General features: G+C 39.0%; 1 protein-coding gene and 1 pseudogene across 3 annotated transcripts in view; both read right to left on the bottom strand.

Moving 5' to 3' along the window:
- The window catches only part of LOC135715032 (uncharacterized), a 36,989-nt gene that overhangs the window by 5,433 nt on the left and 5,838 nt on the right, over positions 1-25,718 (bottom strand). The window contains exon 4 of one of the 3 annotated variants that reach the window (XM_065238442.1): positions 18,249-18,750. The exons of 1 other annotated variant lie outside the window; for it this stretch is intronic. The gene's annotated coding sequence lies outside the window, so the exon portion shown is untranslated. Of the gene's footprint in view, positions 1-18,248; positions 18,751-19,229; positions 19,328-25,718 lie in introns of those variants that run through there. One more of the 3 variants, XM_065238444.1, reaches the window with a different exon arrangement.
- Positions 12,003-12,972, bottom strand: LOC135715035 (uncharacterized; annotated as a pseudogene).

Below are 25,718 nucleotides of genomic sequence, written 5' to 3'. Positions count from 1 at the left end.
CTCGCCAAGGTCTCTCAGATATCTGCTCAGCTTTATCTGAGCCTCGGTTGATATTAGGAGATTTTAACTCCCACGGTACAGGCTGGGGGGAACTGTACGATGACAACCGCTCAACCCTGATATACGACCTTTGCGATAACTTCAATATGACAATTCTAAACACTGGGGAAGTAACACGAGTGGCCAAACCTCCAGCAAGAGAAAGTAGATTAGACCTCTCCCTCAGTTCGAGCTCACTATCGTTGGATTGCTCGTGGAAAGTAATTCAAGATCCCTACGGTAGTGACCACTTGCCAATCAAAATTTCTATTACCAATGGTTCATCTTCCACTCGCTCGGTTGACATCGCGTACGACCTCACGAAAAACATCGACTGGCAAAAATTTGCGTCCGCGGTTCTCGGTGGTACTGATTCGGTTGAGATACTCCCTCCGCTGGATGAGTACTCCTTTTTATCGCGACTTATCGTTGACTGCGCTCTTCAAGCACAGACGAAACGCGTTCCGGGTGTTTTCGTTCGCAAACGACCTCTCACTCCGTGGTGGGATAAGGATTGCACCGACGCGAACAGCGAGAAGTCCGCCGCGTTTAAACGCTTCCGCAAACACGGTAAGGTCGAGGATTTCGAGCGGTACACCGACCTCGAGAAAACTTTTAAGAGCTTGATTAAAGCCAAAAAACGCGGTTACTGGCGTCGGTTCGTCGATGGTTTGTCGAGAGAGACTTCGATGAGAACACTCTGGAATGTCGGCAGGAGAATGCGCAACGCGTCATCACCGGTCAACGAAGACAAGGAGTACTCAGACAGTTGGATATTCAGCTTCGCGCAGAAAGTTTGCCCGGATTCGGTGTCGGTTCAAACCAACGTTCGTGATAGTCCGTCGGGTAGTAACGAAATAGATTCTCCGTTTTCGATGGTGGAATTCTCACTTGCTCTCCTCTCATGTAACAACTCAGCTCCAGGAATGGATAGAATCAAGTTCAACTTGCTCAAAAATCTCCCAGACGTCGCGAAGAGACGCTTGTTGAACTTATTCAATCAATTTCTGGAGCACAACATTGTTCCGGATGATTGGAGGCAAGTAAGAGTTATCGCCATTCGAAAACCCGGTAAACCCGCGTCGGATTATAACTCGTACCGTCCCATCGCGATGCTGTCCTGTATACGGAAATTGTTGGAGAAAATGATTCTTTTTCGTCTAGACAAATGGGTCGAGTCGAATGGTTTACTTTCAGATACGCAATTTGGATTTCGGAGAGGCAAAGGAACGAGCGACTGTCTTGCGTTGCTTTCAACTGAAATTCAACTGGCCTATGCGCAAAAACAGCAAATGGGTTCAGTTTTCTTGGATATTAAGGGGGCTTTTGATTCTGTTTGTATCGATGTCCTTTCGGATAAACTCCACGATAGTGGGCTTTCACCAATTATGAACAACTATTTGAGCAACTTGTTGTCTGAGAAATATATGAGCTTTCCTCATGGAAACTCGACAACTTCACGAATTAGTTACATGGGTCTCCCCCAGGGCTCATGTTTAAGCCCCCTTCTTTATAATTTTTACGTTAAAGACATTGATGGTTGTCTTGATGAAAATTGCTCGCTAAGGCAGCTTGCAGATGACGGCGTTGTGTCCGTTATAGGGCCAAGTGCACCGGACCTGCAAGGACCATTGCAAGATACCTTAGACAATTTGTCTACTTGGGCTATGAAGCTGGGTATCGAATTCTCTCCGGAGAAAACTGAGTTGGTTGTTTTTTCTAGGAAGCATCATCCTGCACAGTTACAGCTTCAACTAAAGGGTAGAACAATCACTCAAAGTATATCTTTCAAGTATTTAGGTGTCTGGTTCGATTCCAAATGCACATGGGGAAAACATATTGCGTATCTAAAACAAAAATGCCAACAAAGAATCAATTTTCTTCGTACAATTACCGGAACTTGGTGGGGAGCACACCCGGAAGATCTTATCAGGTTGTATCGAACAACCATCTTGTCGGTTCTAGAGTACGGTAGCTTCTGCTTTCAATCCGCGGCGAAAACACATATCTTGAAGCTGCAACGAGTTCAATACCGTTGCCTCCGAATCGTTGTGAAGTATTGAATCCTTTGGTAATAGAACAGTTTGAGAAGCTGCTCGACCAAAATCCTCAAACAAGATTCATGAGTTTGTACTATGAGTACATGACGCTGGAGGTTGGTCCTTCTTCATTAATCTCCAATCGTGATTGCTTCCAAGCCTTCTATAGTTCCTCTGTAAATTTTGATCGGACCATGATGCAAGAAATCCATGGAATACCAGATCACCATCGGTCGATGGTTGTTCCCTCAATTTTTGCAATCAAGTACCACCATGTAAGTAACGATAAAAGATTTTTCACAGATGGGTCAACCATAAATGCTTCCACTGGATTTGGTGTATTTAATCAATTTCATAGCGCCTCCTATAAACTGCAGAAACCATGCTCCGTATACGTTGCGGAACTCGCAGCTATATTTTACGCAGTAGAGCGAATTGCCTCACTACCTTCTGACCATTATTTCATTTTTACGGATAGTCTTAGCTCATTGGAGGCTATTCGTTCAATGAGGCCGATGAAGCACTCCTCGTATTTCCTGCCTGAAATACGATCTAAACTGAGTGCTTTATCTAACTGCTCCTATACTATCACCTTAGCTTGGGTCCCATCTCATTGCTCAATTCCGGGTAATGAGAAAGCGGACTCATTGGCTAAGGTGGGCGCTATGGAAGGCGATATTTTTGAGCGACAAATCGCCTTCAACGAATTTTTCTCCATTGCTCGCCAGCAAGTCCTCATCAGTTGGCAACAAAAATGGAATGATGGTGAATTGGGAAGATGGTTACATTCTATTCTCCCACAGGTGTCGAACAAACCATGGTTCAAAGGGTTGGACATGAGCCGCGACTTTATACGCGTTATTTCAAGGCTTATGTCCAATCACTGCTCGTTAGACTCGCACTTCTATCGAATTGGGCTCTCAGGCAGCAATTTATGTGCGTGTGGCAGTGGTTATCACGATATCGAGCATGTTGTTTGGTCGTGTACCTTACACCGTGTTGCCAGATCTGAGTTATCCACATCCCTCAGGGCCCGAGGAAAACAACCCGCGATACCCGTTAGAGATGTCTTGGCGAGCCGAGACCTTGACTATTTGAATTTAATTTATGTGTTTTTAAAACGGATAGATTTGAGGATTTAGAAGTTAGTGTCATCTTGTGTTCTCCCAAGTTGTTAGCTACCCATCGGTGTACCCCCATGTTTGTCTTTTTCATCAGAGTGTCGCCTAGTTCGAGATCAAGAGCACATTGCTCTCCAAACCTTGTGTTCACAATCCCTACCCTGCCATCCATTTGTTACAATTTGTTACCCCTAACCTCGAGATAGCCGCGAGTAATCGGCCCCCGCTTTACTAACGTTAGTTTTAAGTAATTTTGTTATCTAAACAATGAATATCGGCTCCGCAAAGCTACAGCAAATGAGCCTGGAAAAATAAACGAATTATTAAAAAAAAAAAAATAACCAGACGTGAAAATCTCAATGTTGTTCATTTGTCAATGTAGGTTCATTTTTGACCGATCTGGGTGGATTGTACCCAAATTTGGGTAGTTTTGAAATAGCGTGCATGACATTTTGATCTTCACGATAAGACAGGAATACCTAGAAGCAGGGTAACTTCCACTCACTTGCTATAAAAAAATGTTTTTCGGAATTATGAAATCATGACATAGTATAATGCAAATTAGTACTTGTAAGTTACAAGAAGAGGTCGTGAAGTATGTGTTTGACTCATACAACCTGTCAATTTCACTTTGAGAGCGTCACAATCACCGGTCTTATGATTCGTGAGCGTTCACTCAGAGTGAGCGCTCACGAGTCGTAAAATCGCTGATTGTGACGCACTGAAAGCAATATTGACAGATTTTATGTGTCAAACAACTTCACGACCTCTTCTTGTAACTTACAAGTACTAATTTGAATTATACTATTTCATGATTTCATAATTCCGAAAAACATTTTTTTATAGCAAGTGAGTGGAAATAACCCTGCCTAGAAGTCAGTAAAAAATAACGATAATCGAACAAAAGTGCACATACCTAAATTATCGGTAAACATCGATTACCTAAAATTATCGTAAACGTTAAAAATTACCTATTTTTAAACGTTAAAAATTACCTATTTTTAAACGTTACTTTTTACCGAAAATACTGGGGTGCAAATCAAAAAATATGTGTGGTGAAGGAGTGTTAGGTTACGAACGCTTGTTACTTTGTCATTTATAGATGAAATTAAAATCCAAATACGCCAATCGATAGGATATTACTTTACGAACCTGTTGAAATAAATATTTATCCAATTTTTCCGTAATTAAACTATTGAAAATGTACAAATGATAATTTTATCACTGATTTCATGAAATAAGCCTTTTTTCCCAAACCCAGTCATCACAAACGAATACCACTTGGTTGCACACCATTCTACTTGAACCTGAAAAGATAAAAATCAGCGCTGCTCTCATGCCTCTGCTCATTACCGCTTCGGACGGCGTGGCACTAGGTCCTGCATCAAGCAGGACTAGGTCAGCGGCTAAAGGTGGATCACGGCGTGTCCACCACAATGAGGGATGAGACTTGAAAAAACGTGCATGTAAAACCCCCTCCTGCTTAACAACCCCCTCCCCCTCCCCCTTAACAATATCCCGAAAAAGACATGGACTTTGACGATCATTTTTTTTCGGGAAATAAATTTTAAGCAAACCCTAATAATGTATAAACAATTAATTTTTTACATGCAGAGCCAACATTTTCAAAAAAATATTGCCTCATAGGAGACATACACTCGATGAATTACCAACAACTGACTGTAAAACATATCTGGTACCTCTATATATGCAATTATATTAACATCCAAAGTCCATCCTTTTTTTACATATTCTGCACAAAAGAAACTTTTTGCTCCGCCCCATTCATAAAAAAACGGCGGGAAATCCTATCAGGTTCTGAACCGGAAAAGATATAAAACAGCGCTGCTGTCATGCGTTTGCTCATTTTCGCTTCGGACGGCGTGGCAGTAAGCAGGACCAAATCAGCGGCTAAAGGTGGATCACGGCGTGACCACAATGAGGAAAAGTAATGATGTAAACCCCCTTTCACAACAACCTCTCTCCCTTTCCCTTCACAACAATCTCCCCACCCCTCAACAACCTCTCCTAACCCCACCCCCCCCCACTCATCAACAACCTTTCCTACCCCCCCCCCCACACTCATCAACAAACTTTCCTACCCCCCCCCCCCCCCTCAAATCCCACACATGAGTTGTTGCAACGTGATCAACAAATCAATATCTATGTGTCGGCCATATACTTCATATATGTACATACATACATATAAAAACCATGCGTGACCACACATACTATTCATTTGCGTATAAATTTCATTTATTTAAATGAAAATCATGTGGAATTTCACATGGATATTTGTCAAGAAAAATGTGTAAATTGTTTTGAGTCAACCATAACCGAAACATTGAAATACTTTTGAAAATTTTAAGATAAAGTATAAAAGTAAAAAATGCATGAAAAACATCAATTTTGTGTGGTTCTTCGTCATACTGCGGTCGTGTCTAGGACACAACCCTTTAATTTTTTTTCTTTCTGTTTTATAGGTTTTAGCAATGCTATCGCAAGTACAGCGCTGCAGCAGATGCTATTATAAGATTATTTTTTTTTCGGATTTGATGGTACATTATGTACCCACTCACAATTATATAAACACAAAATCGTTGCAGAATAACAGCTCATTGCGCGCCAACGCTACTGTTTTTCCGAAGCTGGCTGGTGGCTGCCTCTAATCGAACACTCCGAGGACTACTCTGCTTACGGAATTTGACTGGTTTCCTCAAACCTTTGATAGCTCGAGCGATCGAGTACCTTTCCGCAACTCAGCAGCAGCGGGAGGAAGCAGAGCAGATGCCAGCTAGATGGACGGGAGGGATGCCGCGGGATGCTGACAACAGGGCTGGTAGCAGGTCACTTTTTAGTGACTTGGTCACTATTTTCAAGTCAGTCACTAAAAAGTCACTTTTTTCATCAAAAAGTCACTAAAGTCACTATTCCTTCAAATTTAGTCACTAAAGTCACTTTTTACGACCAATGTTGAGAGTCAAGAATTTGACTTTAAAAACCCAAAGTAAAATCTGACAAGAAGAGTTGCGAACATATCAAGCTGAACATTGCATTAGGTCCTAAGTAACATTGATCGATTCTCTTCGTCGACTTTCTCTTTCGTTAATAGCTTGAGCACATAGCCTTGCTGTGTTTGTTTTATCAGATGCTAGATAAAAGCTTTTTTACCAATCTGTGTGCTGAAAATACCTGGGAATGATTTTTTTACCCTTCTTACAAAGAAGGGTATAGATATCACTTGAAAAACCGACTATCGATCCGAGGCCCAGAGGGCCGAGTGTCATATACCATTCGACTCAGCTCGACGAGATCGGAACATGTCTGTGTGTGTGTGTGTGTGTGTGTGTGTGTGTGTGTGTGTGTGTGTACGTGTGTATGTGTGTATGTGTGTATGTGTGTGTGTATGTAACGAAATGAATGCGCTCACGTTTCTCAGCAACCGCTCAACCGATTTGGACAAACTTGGCGCCAAATGATAGGTCTTGGGGTCCCATTGAACGCTATTGAACGGTTTTGGAATCGGTGTACCGGTTCCGGAGATATGGCCGGAATAAGATCCGGTGAATATGGGCCTTCACGCTGGATTTAACGGAAAACGTATCAAAACCATCATGCGACACATCAAATTACTACAGAATTCAAAAATAAAGGGTGTCCACGATGAAATTGCCACACTATGAAATTGCTCTAACTTTTTAACCGTTGGGTAGAATTTAATGAAAATTTGGGTGGATTTAGTTCATAGTGCATTATTTACATCCTGCAAGTTTTAAAGTCCTGTGATCAAAACTCGCGGAAATGGAGTCGAAAGAACAGCTCGTGCGTGATAAAATCTTGCGCATTCATCACGAGAACAAGGATCTCTCGCATCGTTCCATCGCTAAAACGTTGGGAATCGCGAATTCCACGGTGTCGCGAGTGATTAAGCGGTTCGAGGAACGGTTGACCACCGATCGGAAGCCCAGAAGTGAAGGAAAAAGTATTCCGTACAACACCAAAAATCACAACCGCGTAGTTGGGGCCTTCAACCGAAATCCGAACGCCTCCGTTAGGGATGTGGCTAAGAAGCTGCACCTAAGCCGAAGTTTTGTCCAGAAGGCCAAAACTAAGGCTGGGCTTCGAACGTTCAAGGTACAAAAGGCCCCTAATCGCGACGAGAAGCAGAACAAGTCCGCCAAAACCCGTGCCAGGAAGTTGTACCTCAACATGCTGACGAAAGTTGAATGCTGCATCATGGACGACAAACAGATCCCCGGCAACCTGTTTTTCACGGCCAAGGATAAGTTCAGCGTTCCGGAGCATGTCCGCACTCAGAAGATGTCCAAATTTGCGAAGAAATTTCTGGTTTGGCAAGCCATCTGCACGTGCGGGAAGCGGAGTGCACCTTTCGTGACCCAGGACACGATGAACGGACAGGTGTACATAAAAGAGTACCTCCAGAAGCGGCTGCTTCCTCTCCTGAAGGCCCACAACGTCCCAACAATCTTTTGGCCGGATTTGGCCTCATGCCACTGCTCCAAGGACGTGCTGAAGTGGTATGCGGACAATAAGGTCAATTTCGTGCCGAAAATGTTCAACCCTCCCAACACTCCGGAGCTCCGCCCCATCGAGAAGTACTGGGCGATTATGAAGCAGCACCTTCTTAAACGACCTAAGGTAGTGAAGACAGTCGAGGAACTGAAGAAAGTATGGGTTTACATGCAAAAAACGGTTGATTCACAGGTTGTGCAGAATCTTATGGCCGGGGTTAAGGCCAAGGTGCGGGCATTTGCGTATGGACTGTAAATAAAATACGAGTAAAATGGTAAAATGAAGTTTAATAGTTATTTCTCAATCCCTGAAAATTTGATGGCAATCGGATGAAAACTCGAATTTTGCGAATCAATTTTGTGTGTGGCAATTTCATCGTGGACACCCTTTAAGATCAATGCAAGTCGTGTTAAATGTTCCAGACCACATTGGACACACTTGGACATGTTCCGGGTACCCCGGGGAAGTTGCTTGAATATGAATTGAATTAAAACCCATTAAATCACATTAAAATACGATGATAAGGTGATTGGTAGCCTCACCAAATAGACTACACCCGGATATATTCCGGGTACCCCCAGGCAGTGGCGTAGCGTCACTGGATGACACGGGGGTGGGGGGCTTGGTCACTGATAATGATAATAAAACAAATAAACTTGAATAAGTAAGAAGGGTCTGATCACACCATAGGTGGATAAATTCGGGTTTTTTATCTTGAATTTGGCATTTTTTTATCTTGAAAAATGATATAAATGTTCAGAGATTTCAAAAAATGTTCTAAATTTAATATTCTGGCTATTTTACATTGAGATCTTGAAAGTTATCCAAACCTACGCTGCAAAAAAAAAGTTACTTAAAATGCACCTGAAAAGGCACGTAGATATTTTCACATAGAAATCAATTGATTTACACGAAAATTTGTTCGGACTTTCCGATGATCTTCAAATTGGCATCACTTAAAAGTAACGGTACGGGAATTGGCAAGTAAATGTTACTGGATTTTGTTGTAATGATAAAGTAAACTGGTGATACACTATAGATATATATTTCGATTTATTTGAGTCATTAAATGATTGCATGATAGGAAAAAAAAACACTAATTTACATTATTTAATAATTGGCACTGTTGATCTCGAAGTACATTAATCGTATAGTAACACCCTTATAGTTCGTCAATTGTTGATTCTTAGCACCTCGAATAATCAATTCCCGTATTCTGCAATTTCATTTTTAATTTATAAATGAGTGTTAATTTATAAAAAATATAAAACTTATACTTGAAAACATGAAGAATCCTGATAATTCCAACTCGTCCAACAACTAGGAAAGCGCACTTTCTGCTATGGCCATTTTTGAATTACGAATACGACAAAAAAAATCAAGATAGAGCTGGGAATTGGGGCGTAACAGCTTTTGTATATATATACAATGACTTCTTTCGATGACGATGATGATGATGTGCGGCACGTGAACCCTCTTGAATTCCTATTTGGAAGAGGTTACCTGAATTTTCAGGTAAAAATTACCTTTCCCGTTGGTTCCATGTAAAAAAAAATGGTTTAGGAAAATTTTCAAGCTCTCAACATTTGTTCAAAAGCCAGAAATTTGAATAATCTGTAACCCCTCGGTAGCTTTAGTATTTGTCCAAATATCGAGAAAAATAAACCATGTCACAGGTTCTTGAGTTCCTTTTTAAGTCCATTAAATTGTATTGTATTTTTCCATACTTATATTCCGGTAATACCAAAAAAAATCCAGGTCCAGGTCTTAGAAAAAAAAATTAAAGAACTATAAAATGTATTCCTAAATCTCTATTTTTCACGATTGAGATTTTAAGTCCTAGACGAATTCAATTTTGTTTTATGTCCGTGATCATTCCATCTTGGTCATAATAATGAGATTTTTTCTTAAACTGCTATCTAGAAAAGCTGTCTAGATCCCAGAGTTATGATTCTTTTTCTATGTTTGAGGTGTTACAGAAGATTCTATTCTTGGGAGGAATACAGCAAAGTAGAAAGACGACCAGTTAGTAATATAGCGACTACATAGAAGAGAGGGATCTTTTATTAATATACTAATGGCTAAATTAGATCTATATACATTTAATTCTGGACTAAAGTTCTTCAAGTTGTTAAACGTATCGCTTCATACATATCCTAGATCCTCAAAAATTGCTATCCTGAAATTGTCTAAAATCGGTACTTTGAACATTTTTCTCTGTGCCTCAATTTCGCGATCTAATAACAATTTCTTGTGAGGAAATGGAGGTTAGAATTGGACCGTACTCTTGCTTATTCAATTCATACTTTTTTTTATAACAAATTGATGTGATCTTTAAATCATTTGTTTTATTTTAAAAAGCATGAAAAATATCGGAATAGCGGAACAATATCTTTCCGATCAATAAATGTCACTATTGGTCACTTTTTAATTGTTTAAAGGTCACTATTTGGTCACTATTTTCATAATTTTAGTCACTAAAGTCACTACTATTACATCGCATACCCACTACTAGCCCTGTGACAACTAGAATAGGCAAAACAAACAATATCTCGGTGTGATTTTGCTTGATCCGGTTTGTAATTCAAAATCAACAGTTGAAATGGCCTCATCAGCTTTTGTAAACAAAACTTTTTGTTGCCTTTTTTCGTGAATCGGAGGTCGTCTACGCATACCAACAACGCTATCAGATAAGGGAAGCTTCAACAGGTGAGCTCCGATCCACGAGAAAAGGCCGCAAGATGTTTTCTTTACAAAAGCTAATGAGGTCTTTTCTTTTTTTATTGGGTATCAAGCTGGAGCTGCGTGACAGCTTAGTTTTCAAGACTTGACCCATTTGAATAAATTTTGCTTTTATCTTTGACAATACAGCAGAAGGACTAGCCTATGTTGGCCGCTTGAACACTGGATTCCGTATGTATTGTTTCAAGATAGTTATGGAAAAAATGCTGTGACGTGTGCGCGTAGATACATCCGCGTAGTAAACCGATTGAATAAGTAGGGTAGATGTACCAATTATGGCTATAGTTTGTCAGCCGAAATCAATTATTTAGTTCAATTGTTTACATGAATTCATATATTATACCAAATAGTAAAGCTTAAAGTTTAATTATTGAGATAAACCTATCAAATGTAAAGAATTGATTGATAAAACTTAATTATAATTAAGATAATGATGCTTATGCAGAGCACCCATTATGGCCATATGGTCACTTTTCTTCGCCATATGTATGTTCCTATTATGGTTATACTCAGGTTTTCCATTGAAATAAATCATACTGAATAATAAATTATGCTGAATTATGGGCAAAAAATCGTGCAAATTATGGGCAAAAAATCGTGCATTGTGCAGTCCATTGTAACCTCTGGTATAAGCATGTCTTCTTCATTGGGTTCAGCCGGTACAGCACTTAACTCAATCAAAATAGATCCATCATAGCGTTCATAGCAGGGGTCCAAATTATCAATGTTTATAATCTGACATTCGTTAGAACCAGTATCTGCAGGTATTGAAGGTGAAAAACTAGGATCTTGAAGTAACTCGATATTCTGTGTCCCATCAAGATCAAGCTGCATCGAAGACGAGTTACGATTTCCTTGCAAAGTGGATAAGTCATCGAATTTAACGTAGAAAAAACGAATAACGCGTTCTTCTCGCCTTCAATTTTTCCCATTGTTTCGCTACCAATCAAGTCATAAGCTTCAATAATTTTATCAATGTGGATGCGCACATAGTCAGAAGATAATGCAAATTGATTCATAGCTTCAGTCAAAATCGGCAACGGTTGTGGACTTCCCATTTGATTCGATAGGTGTTCTGATAGGAGCGGCGAGAGGAGCGGTTCGTTTGTTGCTTGTGGTAAAACAGGTTCTTGAAGAAAACTCTATAACAATCCATTGGGCAAAGACGGGGTTTTCACTATGCACTTGGTATAGTCAACTGAATTTGCATCAAAGGGCTGCAGACCACATGCTCGAAAGCCATTCTGAATTGTAGTGCTTTTGATTGCCCTTTCAACTGTTGTGTTCAGAACCCCACCGAAGTGCCGCAATGTAAGAGACTCACCCTGATGTTTTATTCTCCATTCTTCAACCACTTTTCTCCATTCGCTTTTCAGCGGTTTAAAAACGGCAACATCAGCTGGTTGCGTAATATGCGTCGTGTTTGGATACAGAGAAATAAGCACGATTCCTAAAGACTGGCATATATCTGCTACTTCCACCGCTTTGTGTGAAGAATGACCATCGACGAAGTAAATTATTGGAAACTTTACACCTTGTCTCACGAGGAATGGATGGAAAATTTTTAGGATGTATTTACGGAAGTTGTGCGTGTCCATCCATCCACGTTCACTCTGACCCAGGCCCCAATCAGATGGAAAACCTTGTGCCACTTCTTTTCGGATGCGCTTTCCCGGAATAATGACGTGAGGACTTACGACAACTCCAGATGCTCCGAAGGAAAACATCACAGTGACATTTTGCTTTCCAGCTGCCTGTTCAATTTCATAAACATTGCGGGATCCTGTGCGCGCAATAACCTCCTTTGTACTGGGGTGAAGGTAAAACGATGTTTCATCCCCATTGAACACTCGGATCCTCCAGTACTTCACGCAATTCATTCTTCATCTACCAGTTGTCCACTGTCTCAAACCAACCCCGAATATCATTTTCGGTGACTCGCTCACTTGCGGTTGACACTTGTTCCGGTGTTCGGGGAGAAAATCCTGGATTACGTCGCAAAAAAGCCTTGAACCATTTTCGTCCTAGAACAATTAAATTTTCCTATTTTGGTATTCATTGGTCTAATTTCTAATAAAAAGATAAAAATTTACCTGGTCGATTATTCTTGAATGGGTTCTCCCGTGAATTCGCTGACAGAAACTCTGCTATTTTGAAGATCAGCGCTTCACGTGTAACAGGAAATCCGTGGTCCTGCATCCCACAAAGCCATGTGACAACTTTATTTTCTTCCTCTGTTGATAGCACCGAGTGTGGTCCAGGCTTGAATTTTTGTTGCCATTGGCCACTTAGTCTGTATCGAATGGTGGAGATGGGTATCCCGAACTCTTTGCATCCGGCATAAACTGATTTTCCAGCTTTTATGCTTCGGATGCATGATGTGATAGCCTCTTCGGAGTATTGTTTACATGCTGATCTTTTCGCCATTCTACATGAAGTACAATTGTCTATAATTATGCTTATTAGTGTGTAAAATCAATGTTTATTCATACCTGAGATGAGAAATCCTGAGCAAAAAGTAGAAATCACTGAGAAATCAACTAAACACTTGCTTATGTAAATATGGAGCTATGGCCAAAAGTGACAGATCGCAGTAGGTACTTTCGCTTGTAGCGATAATGGGTACACCAAATGAAAAATGTACCTACTATGGTGATACTAGAAAATTATATTTTTTCGACATATTTCAAATGTTTTACTTGCTAACATGAACAACGAGCACGTGCATGAAAAGTCTACGCTAGTAAAATGTTAAAAAAGGCTTATTGTTTAAGAAAAAAATCAATATTTCATTTGCATGTTTCGTACCCATCGGATAACAAAAATTACTTTTGCAAGCATGCATATTTTCAAACTCGTTTATATCGGGTTGTAATGTCCTGAACATATATTTTTATATAATTAAAGTGTACAGGCATGTCTGAAAATACACTGGTAAGCATTAATCGAATGATCATGTGAAGTTTTTTTCCAGATAATTTATAAAATGTCTTCACTATAGCCATAATTGGTACTATAGCTATAACTGGTTCATCTACCCTAGATCCGTTTCGAACGAAATTATCTAAATTATGTAAGTTACGAAAACCGCGCGAATTCCGAAAGCCGTGCGAGACAACCGAAGCGAGAAAAAAAGGCTTATTATCATTTAAAGAGTGCCACCAAAATAAATGTGATAGCCTATGTTGGCAAGTTGATTAATTTTGGTTTCCTCCCTAGATATTCTACTTATTTACTACTGAGCTTTGTATCAAATTAGTTAATTTAAAGAACGTATCAATCATTTCAAGATTTCGCAACCACACCGAACAAATTCAATACTACATAAGCTCAAAAGCGTTTGACAAGCTCTACCGAATTGCGTATCACGTCTGCGTAAGCTCCGTAGACGTAGGCGCGTTAAATCCGACAGTCGGCAAAGGTTTAACCTGTACCAACACCGCTTAAGGAACGACCTCGAGTCAGTAAAACCGTTTAGAGCTAAACATCTAAATTACGTAAGATACGAAAATCGCGCAAATTGTGAACGCCACGCGAAACAACCGTAGAGAGAAAAAACAGCTTATTATCACTTAAAGAGTGCCACCAAAATAAATGTGATAGCCTATGTTGGCAAGTTGATTAATTTTGGTTTCCTCCCTAGATATTCTACTTATTTACTACTGAGCTTTGTATCAAATTAGTTAATTTAAAGAACGTATCAATCATTTCAAGATTTCGCAACCACACCGAACAAATTCAATACTACATAAGCTCAAAAGCGTTTGACAAGCTCTACCGAATTGCGTATCACGTCTGCGTAAGCTCCGTAGACGTAGGCGCGTTAAATCCGACAGTCGGCAAAGGTTTAACCTGTACCAACACCGCTTAAGGAACGACCTCGAGTCAGTAAAACCGTTTAGAGCTAAACATCTAAATTACGTAAGATACGAAAATCGCGCAAATTGTGAACGCCACGCGAAACAACCGTAGAGAGAAAAAACATCTTATTATCACTTGCCACCAAAATAAATGTGATAGCCTATGTTGACAAGTTGATTAATTTTGGTTTCCTCCCTAAATATTCTTCTTATTTTACTGTTGAGCTTTGTTTCAATTTAGTTATTTTACCGCACGTATCAATCATTTCAAGATTTCGCGACCGTACCGAACAAATACTATACTACAGAAGCTCAAAAAAAAACTTTTGGTGAGCTCAACCGCATTGCGAATCACTTCAGCGTAAGCTCCGTAAACGTAGGCGCGTTGATTCCGACAGCCGCGAAAAGTTAAACATGCATCAATACCACATAAGGAAAGATCGATTTTACGTAGGGTTTAGTTCATAGATTAACATTGACTGCTGTTTACAAATGTATGTACTTGAACACTAAGAAATAAGTTAACTCAAATGCTTTAACCGCATATATAAGAGATTTCGCGTATTGAGAGAATAATGTAGTAATCGAGTACAACAAACTCAGGGGAATACAATACCTCCAAAAGTTTAAAAGCTATTAATTGTCACCTACCTCTACTTTTACTTATTTCCTAAACTATTCATCTCCTTGTTAATCTACTTAATGCTATTGGTCTGCCTGCGTTTTCTTTTTAAAGTTCAAGACTAAATAAGAAGATTTACTCTACAACTTTAAAGGTTAGTTGCCTCCCTAAGCGGACCCCCCGCATCCTAATTCTTTTGTTAATCTACTTAATGTCATTAGACTTTCTGAAGTTTCTTAATTAAGTTCATTTGATGATTATGATATCTCATTAGTCTAATTTAATAAATTATTAAAAGCTCTAATTCACCTAATCAAGTATAACCCATGCTTTATTAAGTACCTGCACTTGTGATTGCAATCTAAAATTAAACGTGTTTCAAGTACTTTTGATTTAAGCCTATACCTATTTATTATATCTTAGTTCGACCCAGGTAACACCTTCATGTGACTAAAATGCTTCATTTTGAAGTTAGTTTCCTAGCTGATTTTTAAATTATATAGGGTATATGTTCCAATTACGATCTCACGTTTCCACTGTGTCGCACCACAAAATACATATGGGTATGTCACAATAGAAGCACACCACGGTGGAAATCCCGAGCCATAGTTCAAACACTTATCCCAAATCAAAATGAAGCACATATAAGATTAGTTACAATACCATGTACAAAAATTATGTTTAACATTGTTTCCTGAGTAATACTTCAATGAAAACAACAATGAAAGCTTGTCACGCAAATAGAAGGAGCACCGTAGGGCACTTTCTGAAATATTTCAATAGTATAATTCCCTTGCAAACCCAAATAAATCTATCTGCGTAAAAATAAATAAAATAACAGTGATTTGCGGCAAAACCCGCCAGTATCACACCCAACGTCAGTGCCTATACGTAAGCGTACTACGACGCAGCTCTCAATCGAAGGAGTAACAAGTGTGATACTATCACTGCTAGACTAGATCTTTGGTTCTCTCATGCAGTGGTTTATCAGAGAGGGGAAGCTTAGTAATCCCCATTGCCTGCCCATGGCGCCATTCTATCGCGGCATGAGCCAGCAACACCGGCCATAAACCTACCGTCTCCAACACTCCACTAAAAAGCATGAAATTAAGCCCGCCTACCAGCATCAAGGTGCAAAAACTAGCCAAGGGGAGGGAAAAGCTAATGAGGTCTTTTCAATCTTTAATCTTAATTCATTAAACTCACCCTACGGATTGACTGTCGTTCGGTTTCCGCAAGCCGTCGAAAGCTCGAGTAACTTCCCGGAAGGATTACAGCAGCTGCAGCAGGAGCAGGAACAAGCGGGTCACTTAATGCGCACAAATTTCACCCAATTTAAGGTAAAAAGTAAAGTAAATATTTGAAAACTAATTTTAGGTTATTTTATCTTAGCGTGAATCAAGGTAGCTACATATAGGTGTTCTAATGTGTCAAATTCGTGATTCAGCCATGTTGGATTTTTGTATGGGACAGCGACCGAGCTTGTTTACAATTTGCTCTAAAACCGCATCCCCCCCCCCCCCACCCCCCGCGACCTCCTCACCTATATAGTGACAAAGCTGTATCACCATGGCGTGAATGTCTTCAACTCAGTCTTCAAGAATCGATTTTGGTTCAGTGTTCGAAAATCCCAAAATCAACTGTCAGTGACGATTGTCAATTTCGGTTGTCAAATCTGACGCCAAATGCTAATTTTTCTCTTAACTGGCAATACTTCAGTCTGAAAAAAATATCGAGAAAATCTATCTAAGAAAAAAATGACTAAATCTACGTAAACAGTACCATTGAAATGTCATCAGAATTAGGTTAACCGCGACGGTACAAAAACCTTATGATCACCAAGCTTGACGGACATATTTCTTCCAGTCAGGTACGAACGCAGCCAAGAATGAAAGTTACCATCAATTCCTAATTCGTCAAACTTGGCCAGGGCGATTTCGTGATCCATTTTATTCCATTTTCCATCAATTTTATTCGTAAGCCTTTCTCCATTTGGCGAACGACGAAATAAGTAAATGTCCAAGGTTGGTGGTAGCGATGGTGGTAGCCGCCAAGATAGGTTCTATACGCATTCAAGTCAGTTGAATTCAACTGAGTTGATCAATTGACTTGCTTTATCTAAACTCAGCTTAATAGAAAATCCGAACAGATCAATGCGAAGAGTAAAACACCGACAAACCGACACGAATTACCATAGAAATTACCACGTAATTTCTGCTCAAAGCACACTACCGACATCTGTCGTCGTGTTCGCGAAAAATGTTTATCTAAGCCACGAACACGAGTGCAAAATGTATGGATTGGTTCGTGTCTGATCTATTCTGGACAAGTTATTATGTGTGGCAGGATAATATCTAAAAATGGGATTAAACCATCTGCTTTCTGTTTATGGCCGTACGACTGCGCCTATTGATTTAACACACGGCGGCTATTTATCCAGGATTCGCTCCTCAAGCCGCTGCCATAAAATACTAACTAAGTTACCTGTGTATAATTCTTATGGGCGGGGTTGCATCGCACCGTCATCAAATGAGAATTTAACCGAAGACAACAAATCAAGAAGACTGGCAACTTTGCCAGAATCTAAGCGACATATACAATGGCGCTGCGCTTGAGTGAAGGTGGAAGCAACGCATAGAAAAATGAGCAAATACTCAAACCCTTCGTCTGAGGATGTAATCTTGGCTATCAAATTCGTTCGAAGCAGTTACCTTTGAGCGGCAGATGACGCGATTGTACCTGTCTCATGGCGTTCGTATGAGAAAATGGAAGAGTTGCCAGTCTTCTTGATTTGTTGTCTTCGATTTAACATAAGCGCGACAATATTTTTATCTAGATGGAAAGTTTCTATGGTTTTGACAGATGGTATCGCTGCACATTTGAAGCGGCCGGTATACATTTTCGAGTGAAAGTTAAGTTTATGTTTCATGTCGGTTTGTCGGTGAGTAAAACGCTGTCCAGACTGGAGAGTTATAACATGTTATAACGGTTGTCAAATAATTGCAACACAGAAACCACCATCAAGATAGCGCTATAACATGTTATAACTCTGTAGTCTGAACGTACTATAAAGCCATTTCAAAATCCAAATACTCATTCTCTGTTGCAGATACGAGCTATCTTTTTTAACCAAGGGGCACGTTAATTTGAATCTAACAATTAAATTGCAAAATTTTGCTTAATTCCTACATACTGTACTTTCAAAATAAAGGAAAGGTGTGTTCTTTCAAATGAAAAAAAAAAATAGAATCGGAAAATTAATTTCGGATCAATAAAATATCAAGCAAGATGCTATTTTCGAATATAAATATATATGCAGGGTATTTATTTCCATTTTCCCCTTTTTCGATTATTGTATACATTGAGATAGCTGCATAAGAATACGAATTTCATATTTGTAGTGTTTGCTTTGTAGCGATCTAATACAGTTTGTTCTTTTTTCCTGCGACACATCTGTGCTTATATAAACCTTCTTTCCATATATTTATTGTAAGTTATTCTCTTGTTGTCCTTCCATCTAATAATAGCTGCTAACAGTAGCTGTCACAATTATCATACAACCAGAATGCAGTTTTATCTATTTTCTGTCAACCGATAAGTTCCTATAAACTATTGGTACCTAAAGCTTTCGCCATTCCGAGTACAATTACCAGTTACATCATCGGTAAATAACAAATGTGTGAACTTTAACGTCCGACCACAGTTGATTTCTGTTTATATTGAAATTTCTATGACAGCCGAAATAAAAAAATAACAAATATTTATCATAAATATAACAAACCTACCTGTCAGTCCTAAGTGCAGAGTAATTGTGCAAAAGAAATGAATGTAAAATAATAAATTAGTTGCTAAATTTAACAAATATCAATTTAATTTCATTTGCCGCTTTTGGAACTAAACAAAATATACCTGTACTTTTGGAAAACAGAAATGTTTTTTCTCTCCTATTTTAATGTTTTTGGATATGCTGTATACCTATACTCAAATGATGCTTTTGTTGATGCTTGCTTTATGACTTACATATATCTATGTGTGTTTGCAATATGTGGTTTGATAATTTTGTTTGGTGACTATAATCGAAGGCAACATATCAAGAAGACTGGGAACTCTTCCATTTTTTCAAACGCGTCATCTGCCGCTCAAAGGTGAATGCTACGAACGAATTGAACAGCAAAGGTTCCATCCTCAGAAGAAAGGTTTGTGTATCTGCTCATTTTTTCTATGCGTTGCTTTCACCTTCCCTCAAGCACAGCGCTAGTGTCTGTCGCTCGGATTCAGGCAAAGTTGCCAGTCTTCTTGATATGTTGTCTTCGCTATAATCCAATGTACAGTTTTGGCTAAGTAAAGCAATTCAGCTTTCAGTTCAATTCGCTGCAGAAGAAAATGTGGCTGGATGATCAGAATTGATTTATAGCATGTTTTGCTATAGGGGTTCATTCACAAGTTTTTATGAAAGGTTGGGTGGGACGTTGCATTCGATTCTTATTTCATATATATATAACACAATGAGGCCTTCCTGCCAAGATCTTTGTAAAGCCCTCTTCCGTGGCTGTGAAGCATTTTTTCCAGTAGGAAAAATCCTAAAATCATCGCAGCCTTGCTATTGACCAATTGACCAATATCATAGTCAAATTCGAGTTGTTTAGAAATAGCGTGTAGAGCCCTTTAATAAAAATGTGCACGGTAAGAAAAAAGTAGTTTGTCTCCTTTTTCTCCTTCTAATGTTGTCAAAAATGATAGATCAAAACCACCCAACAGAAGTAGTAAAGTGTGGGAACCCTACGTTGAGTATAATCATATTTATACCTACTTTTGTGTGCAACTAACTAACTTTTGGGTAGAAAGCTAGTGGAAAATTCCATACGAATTGCACACAAGTAAATGAAAACCACTTTGACCCGCTTTACCTACTTTTGGGTTCCTGAGGTGAGTGAAAAGAACTTACTTTTGGGTACGTTTTTCTTACCGTGTGAGGGACTGTTACTAATCAAAATTTCAAATGCGTTCCAACCGTTTTAATCGAATTAACGGAACCAGGGGCCTTACTGGCGGCCATGTGTTTAATGCTATCATCTTAAGCTCTTAAGGCCACTTCTGCTTATAACATGACCTTCCATCCCTTTCCACCATCTATAAGTCAGGCGCCTCCGCCTTCTTCTTAACTAAGCAACAACATTAATTTAATCTATTAGGAATCTTGAAAAATGTTCAAATCTCATAATTAATTTTGTGCATAGTCTCGGAAGATCTAAATTTGTTTGACTAGCAGACACATGGAATAGATCGAACGTTATTGGGCTGTTTTGGTTAAACCTGGATATTGAATAGTAAAAATTGATCTATGATATTTTAATTGAATTCCCGTTGAAAAATAATTAGCAAAAGCATTTTGAGAACGCGGACAAGTTCTTTGATAATTAAACAAACCAAGAAATTTTTCATGATTTTGGAACTTATCAATATATTCAATCATCTAAGACTTGAATTTTTTTTTCAGTGAGAAAAAAATTCTATGAAACTGCATTTCAAAATAAAATAGAAAAATCTTGGTTGGGGACGGCCCCGTCTAGTGGTTAACAATCATACCTCTCACTCCAAAATCACGAGTTCAAATCCCATCCCTGGACAAGTCACGACTGACCCAAAACTGTTAAAGTGACTACTACCCCTCTGCGCATCAGAATTTTATCTTTCAATAAGTACACATAACCGTGATTTCACATCTTTCTCATTCATTTTTAAGATGGGTATTTAATGTATACTTTGGTACCATAAAGACCACTGAAAAAACGCATGGGTTTCATAGAACATTTGAACAGATATGCAAGATTCTTTTGTTATTTTGTTCGTCTTGGTGTGCTATGCTTATGCACTTTCCCAATGCAATAAATTAGCAGAACCCCATCTACATTTCATGTTACAAATATTAACGTTACTACTTATTTCATTTTGAGCCATGAAGAAAACCGAAATGCAACGGATATAGGGGAACTAGGGGCAAGAAGGTCACCCGGGGCAAGAGTGCTATCTCACGATGAACCTATGCACGGTATTTCTATGAAGCATTCTAAAAAGTTCTGTCCGAATCGAAGTCGTAAAAAAAATGCAAAAAATCATTTTGTGTTGATGCATTGAAAAGCTAGTTTTTTTTATAAGAATAAGGCATCATAAAATAAGGTTTTCGGAATTTCCCATTTATTTTTTTCACAATTTCTGCATTGAGACGTCACTATTGATGGTTGATTGAAACATTAGTAACAATAAATTATTGAATATTTTCTTTAATTAATCAAAAATTATATTCCTAAAAAAAAACTTTATACGGGGCAAGAGTGCCACCCCCACATTTATGTATTAAATTGTACAAAACTGTTCAGAAATTAGCACAATTGGGCATTTATGTTTTCAATATACATTTTTTTTTGTGAAATTTTGGAAAACAAATTGTATAAGTTTCCATTTGAATTCTTTGACGCACATGGTTTATATGTTTGTGATAAAAAAAAATATCAATATTTTAGTGGAATAAACAATAAAAGCAGTTGCTGTCATACCTAAGAATAGTAATTTGTTGTTTAGATATGAACATTTATCAGTTTCACTTCAATTTAGACATATGGTATTTTTGCGTGGCCCTCTTGCCCACAGCAGGTACGACATTAAATTTTGAAAAAAATCATTAACATTTTTTGATGGGGTTTAATTTTAATTTCAATGATGATACATGGAGACAAGGTTATAAACTTACAATTCGGTTCACGAGCTCCTATAAATATTAACGGAATCGCATATTAAAACGCGCTATCGTTAGGGTGACCTTCTTGCCCCTAGTTCCCCTAAGTGGGTCAGAAAAGCATGTGTGGTGCGATTGAATTAGGAATTTACGTATTTTCGTCAATCTATGCAGCATCCGCACTTCTATTAGCATTTTCTCAGCATCACGCACACATATGACGTGTTTGTTTGTTTACATTTATCTGCTGCTTGCTTCTCTGTCCATTCAAATCGATCTAATTGTTCAAGACTGGTTGAAAGCGTTTTTAAAACGCTCCAAACTACTCAGGTGAGTGTGACTATTGTCGGCAGTCTCTTTTTCTTCGACAACCTTTCCATTTGATCTGCGCCTTAACCAGCTGTTCTATTATTGGCAACTTGCGTATATTTCATTCAAAGACAAATCTGGCATAACATGACAGCTCAGTTGTAAAAATGTAATCAGATTGAAGCTGAGGAATCGTATGAATACATTCAGCGAAATGTTTTGACCGGTTTTGGGAATAAATAAAAGTGTGTGAGCTTCTATTTTACTTTTATTGAACATATTTCATTAACTATATTAAATATCCAGATTAATTTCATAAATCTTTTAGCTGTCAAGTAACGAGATGAATATTGAGGCATATTGAAATTAATCTAAATTTCAATATCTGAACATGACACCGTTATAACAACATCCCTGTTTTCGGCTGTAGATGTTACTGAATGCATTCTATGATTTCCAAACTTCCAAGCGGTTTTCAAACATAAAACACATAAAGGGTGATACGGTCAAAATTTGGTCAAGGGAAAACGCGTGTAAATCGGTGAAATCGTTTATTTAAAAAATCAAATTAAATTTCTTTTTCAAGTTCAATTAGTATAAAATTCAGGAAAAATATTCAGTTAGGCTTCCGCTTTTCCAAATCCGAATTGCCGGGCCTTACGCTTGACCCCTGCCATCAGATTTTGTACAGCCACCTTGTCCACCTTCTTCGCCGCAGAAAGCCAGTTTGCCTTGAACTGCTGCTCGCCCTTAGCAGTTTTTTTGGTCTTCTTTAGGTTCCGCTTGACAATAGCCCAGTATTTCTCAATTGGGCGGAGCTCTGGCGTGTTGGGAGGGTTCTTGTCCTTGGGAACCACCTGCACGTTGTTGGCGGCGTACCACTCCATGGCCTTTTTACCGTAATGGCAAGATGCCAAATCGGGCCAAAACAGTACGGAACAACCGTGTTTCTTCAGGAAAGGCAGCAGACGTTTATTCAAACACTCTTTCACGTAAATTTCTTGGTTGACAGTCCCGGAAGCTATGAAAATGCTGCTTTTCAAGCCACAGGTACAGATGGCTTGCCAAACCAGATATTTCTTTGCAAACTTTGACAGTTTCATGTGCTTGAAAACATCTGCTACCTTTCCCCTTCCTTTTGCCGTATAAAACTCCTGTCCCGGAAGCTGCTTGTAGTCGGCTTTGACGTAGGTTTCGTCGTCCATTACCACGCAGTCAAACTTCGTCAGCATCGTCGTGTACAGCCTCCGGGATCGCGCTTTGGCCGTCATATTTTGTTTATCATCGCGATTTGGAGTCACTACCTTCTTGTAAGTCGATAGTCCGGCTCGTTTTTTGGCTCGATGCACGGTTGTAGACGATACACCCAGCTTATTTGCGGCATCTCGGAGAGAGAGGTTAGGGTTTCGCTTGAAACTACCGGCAACTCTCTTTGTCGTCTCAGCGGCTTCCGGTTTTCGATTTCCCCCCGATCCAGACTTCCTGGCTGTCGACAAACGTTCCCCAAACACTTTAATTACATTTGTAACGGTTGATTTGGCAACTTTTAGCGATTTTGCCAACTTTGCGTGCGAGTAGCTCGGATTTTCGCGATGCGCGAGCAAAATTTTGATACGCTGCTCTTCTTGCTTGGACGGCATTTTGACAACTGAAGAGTGAATTCCAAAATCAAAATAGGAGCAACATTCTACACACACACACCTTCAAAATGAGGGGTGTTCAGGTTTTTTAAATGCAAAATTGAAAGAAATACGTCAAGTTGATATTGACCAAATTTTGACCGTATCACCCTTTATGTCTAAAAAGTTATGTTTAAAAAGGTCTGATTCCGGGGATGAGAGATAATTCAATGGATCACGGCATTTTCTACTAGATCAGTGGTTCCATGGAAAGTACCTTGTATACATTACGCTGAGATGAATAAAAACCATTCATTTGATCTATTAGTTATCCGTTTTATTTGAAAATACTATGTTAACAACAGCCAACAACTCGTTCAGTGCGATTGTTGTAGATCTCAAATCTAGTTACGATGCTGCGAATGTGATCATGCCAATATCATATCTTCGTCAACGTTTCTTGTCATGGTTTTAATGTGGAGAAGGATCTTCAATGTCTGCTAGGAGACTTTGGGATACGACATGGCACGCCAGAACCACTGGTTCAAATATTGTTCACGGAACAAATCACGAAATGAGGAATCATTTTTCAGGTCCAAATATTCATCCTGTGTTTCATCAAGACTTCCACATCCACATCCAGGTAGAAAACGGATTGCGGACTACATCAGCATCTTCTTGTATCAGCTCAGGGAAACACAGCTCACATTGATGATCCAGTGAGTGAAAATTAGCAATAATTTCTGATTAAAGATCCGAATTTAGCTCGTTCGCTCTTTTGTCAGTCATACTGCAGAGTCTATGGAACATGGCAACATTTCCAATACTAACCTTTCGGGGCCAGTTTTGCTTGAATGTCTTGGAAGTGAATTAGATGGGTTTGCTAGCCCTCTGAGATGAGCTAGCCATCGGCTAAAAATCTCATTAATAAAGTATTTAAAAAAATTACTGGCCCGTAGTTTCAAGTCCAGTGAATTTTGATGCACAAACATTCATTGAACAAGCTAGACGCTTATGCCAACATTCCACACTAAAATTAGCAATGAAATCATTTTTCCCTTGAACTTCCAAGAACATTTTGATTTCGACCTTCAATTCAAAAGCACGGTTGAGAACATTGCCTTTGGACAACCAGCGCACAACAGTGTAGAAAAGAGCCACGTGATCTGAATTAATTTGCTTGTAGAGTTCTTTGAATAAACGAGTGTTCAGAGCTCCAGATTTGATATAGTTAACAATAACAAGAATCAAGTACTTTTAACATAAGTTCCGGCAGAGTATTACTCTTGCTGGCAAGGCATATCGAACACCTGTGGCGTATGGAGCAAGCTCCATAATCTCTTTCTGAAATCTTGATTTGTTACCAAGCATTGCTAGAGCGCCATCGTTATTAACTCCACTTACTTTTTCCCACTGTAAGCCCGATTAAAAAATGTTTTGATTTTAGCTATGATATTGCCACTTTTGGCATATTTTTTTTAGACCAAACAAACCAAGACCCTAGCGCCCCCCTGAAAAGACTTCGCGGCCCTACTGTTCGCCGCAGACCACCGGTTGGGAAACCCTGTACTAGATGGTAGTGATTGCAAACCCAATCTCAGCTGATGTTGACACATCTCAGGTCATACTTCCGCAACCAACCGGTTTATTATTATGTCAGCCATTATACTACTTGATTGATTAGAAAATTTAAGTGACACTTCCATGTGTGTTGAACACTTAATTTGTATTGCCTATGTTTCAACAGCCGATTAGTTCTGAATTTTGTTTTGATGCGGCTCAGCTAACAGACTAGAATAGATATTTTCAGAGATACCAGCAAAAATAAATGCCGAGCTAATTGGCTGTTAGAGATTTTACCGAGCAAAATTGATTGTGATTGGTTATCATTGTTAAAGTTACTTTGTGTATAAAATATACTACGCAAAAATATGCATCCTTTCCTTGCATACTGCGCATGTAAGTATTATTTTCTGAAAAGTAATTATTGGGATGTTTGTTGTTGTTTTTTCTACATGGCTACAAATTTTTTAGATTAATAATCGCAGAAAGCGCAAGATGCCAACACTGTATAAATAAAAAATCTGATCTCAGCATTTGG

The sequence above is a fragment of the Ochlerotatus camptorhynchus genome, unplaced genomic scaffold, assembly GCF_037179485.1.
Source record: "Ochlerotatus camptorhynchus isolate MF236.1 unplaced genomic scaffold, CSIRO-AGI_Acam_v1.1 ptg000787l, whole genome shotgun sequence".
Taxonomy (NCBI): domain Eukaryota; kingdom Metazoa; phylum Arthropoda; class Insecta; order Diptera; family Culicidae; genus Ochlerotatus; species Ochlerotatus camptorhynchus.
The sequence above is the reverse complement of the archived record's forward strand: the minus strand, read 5'-3'. Positions and strand labels throughout refer to the sequence as shown.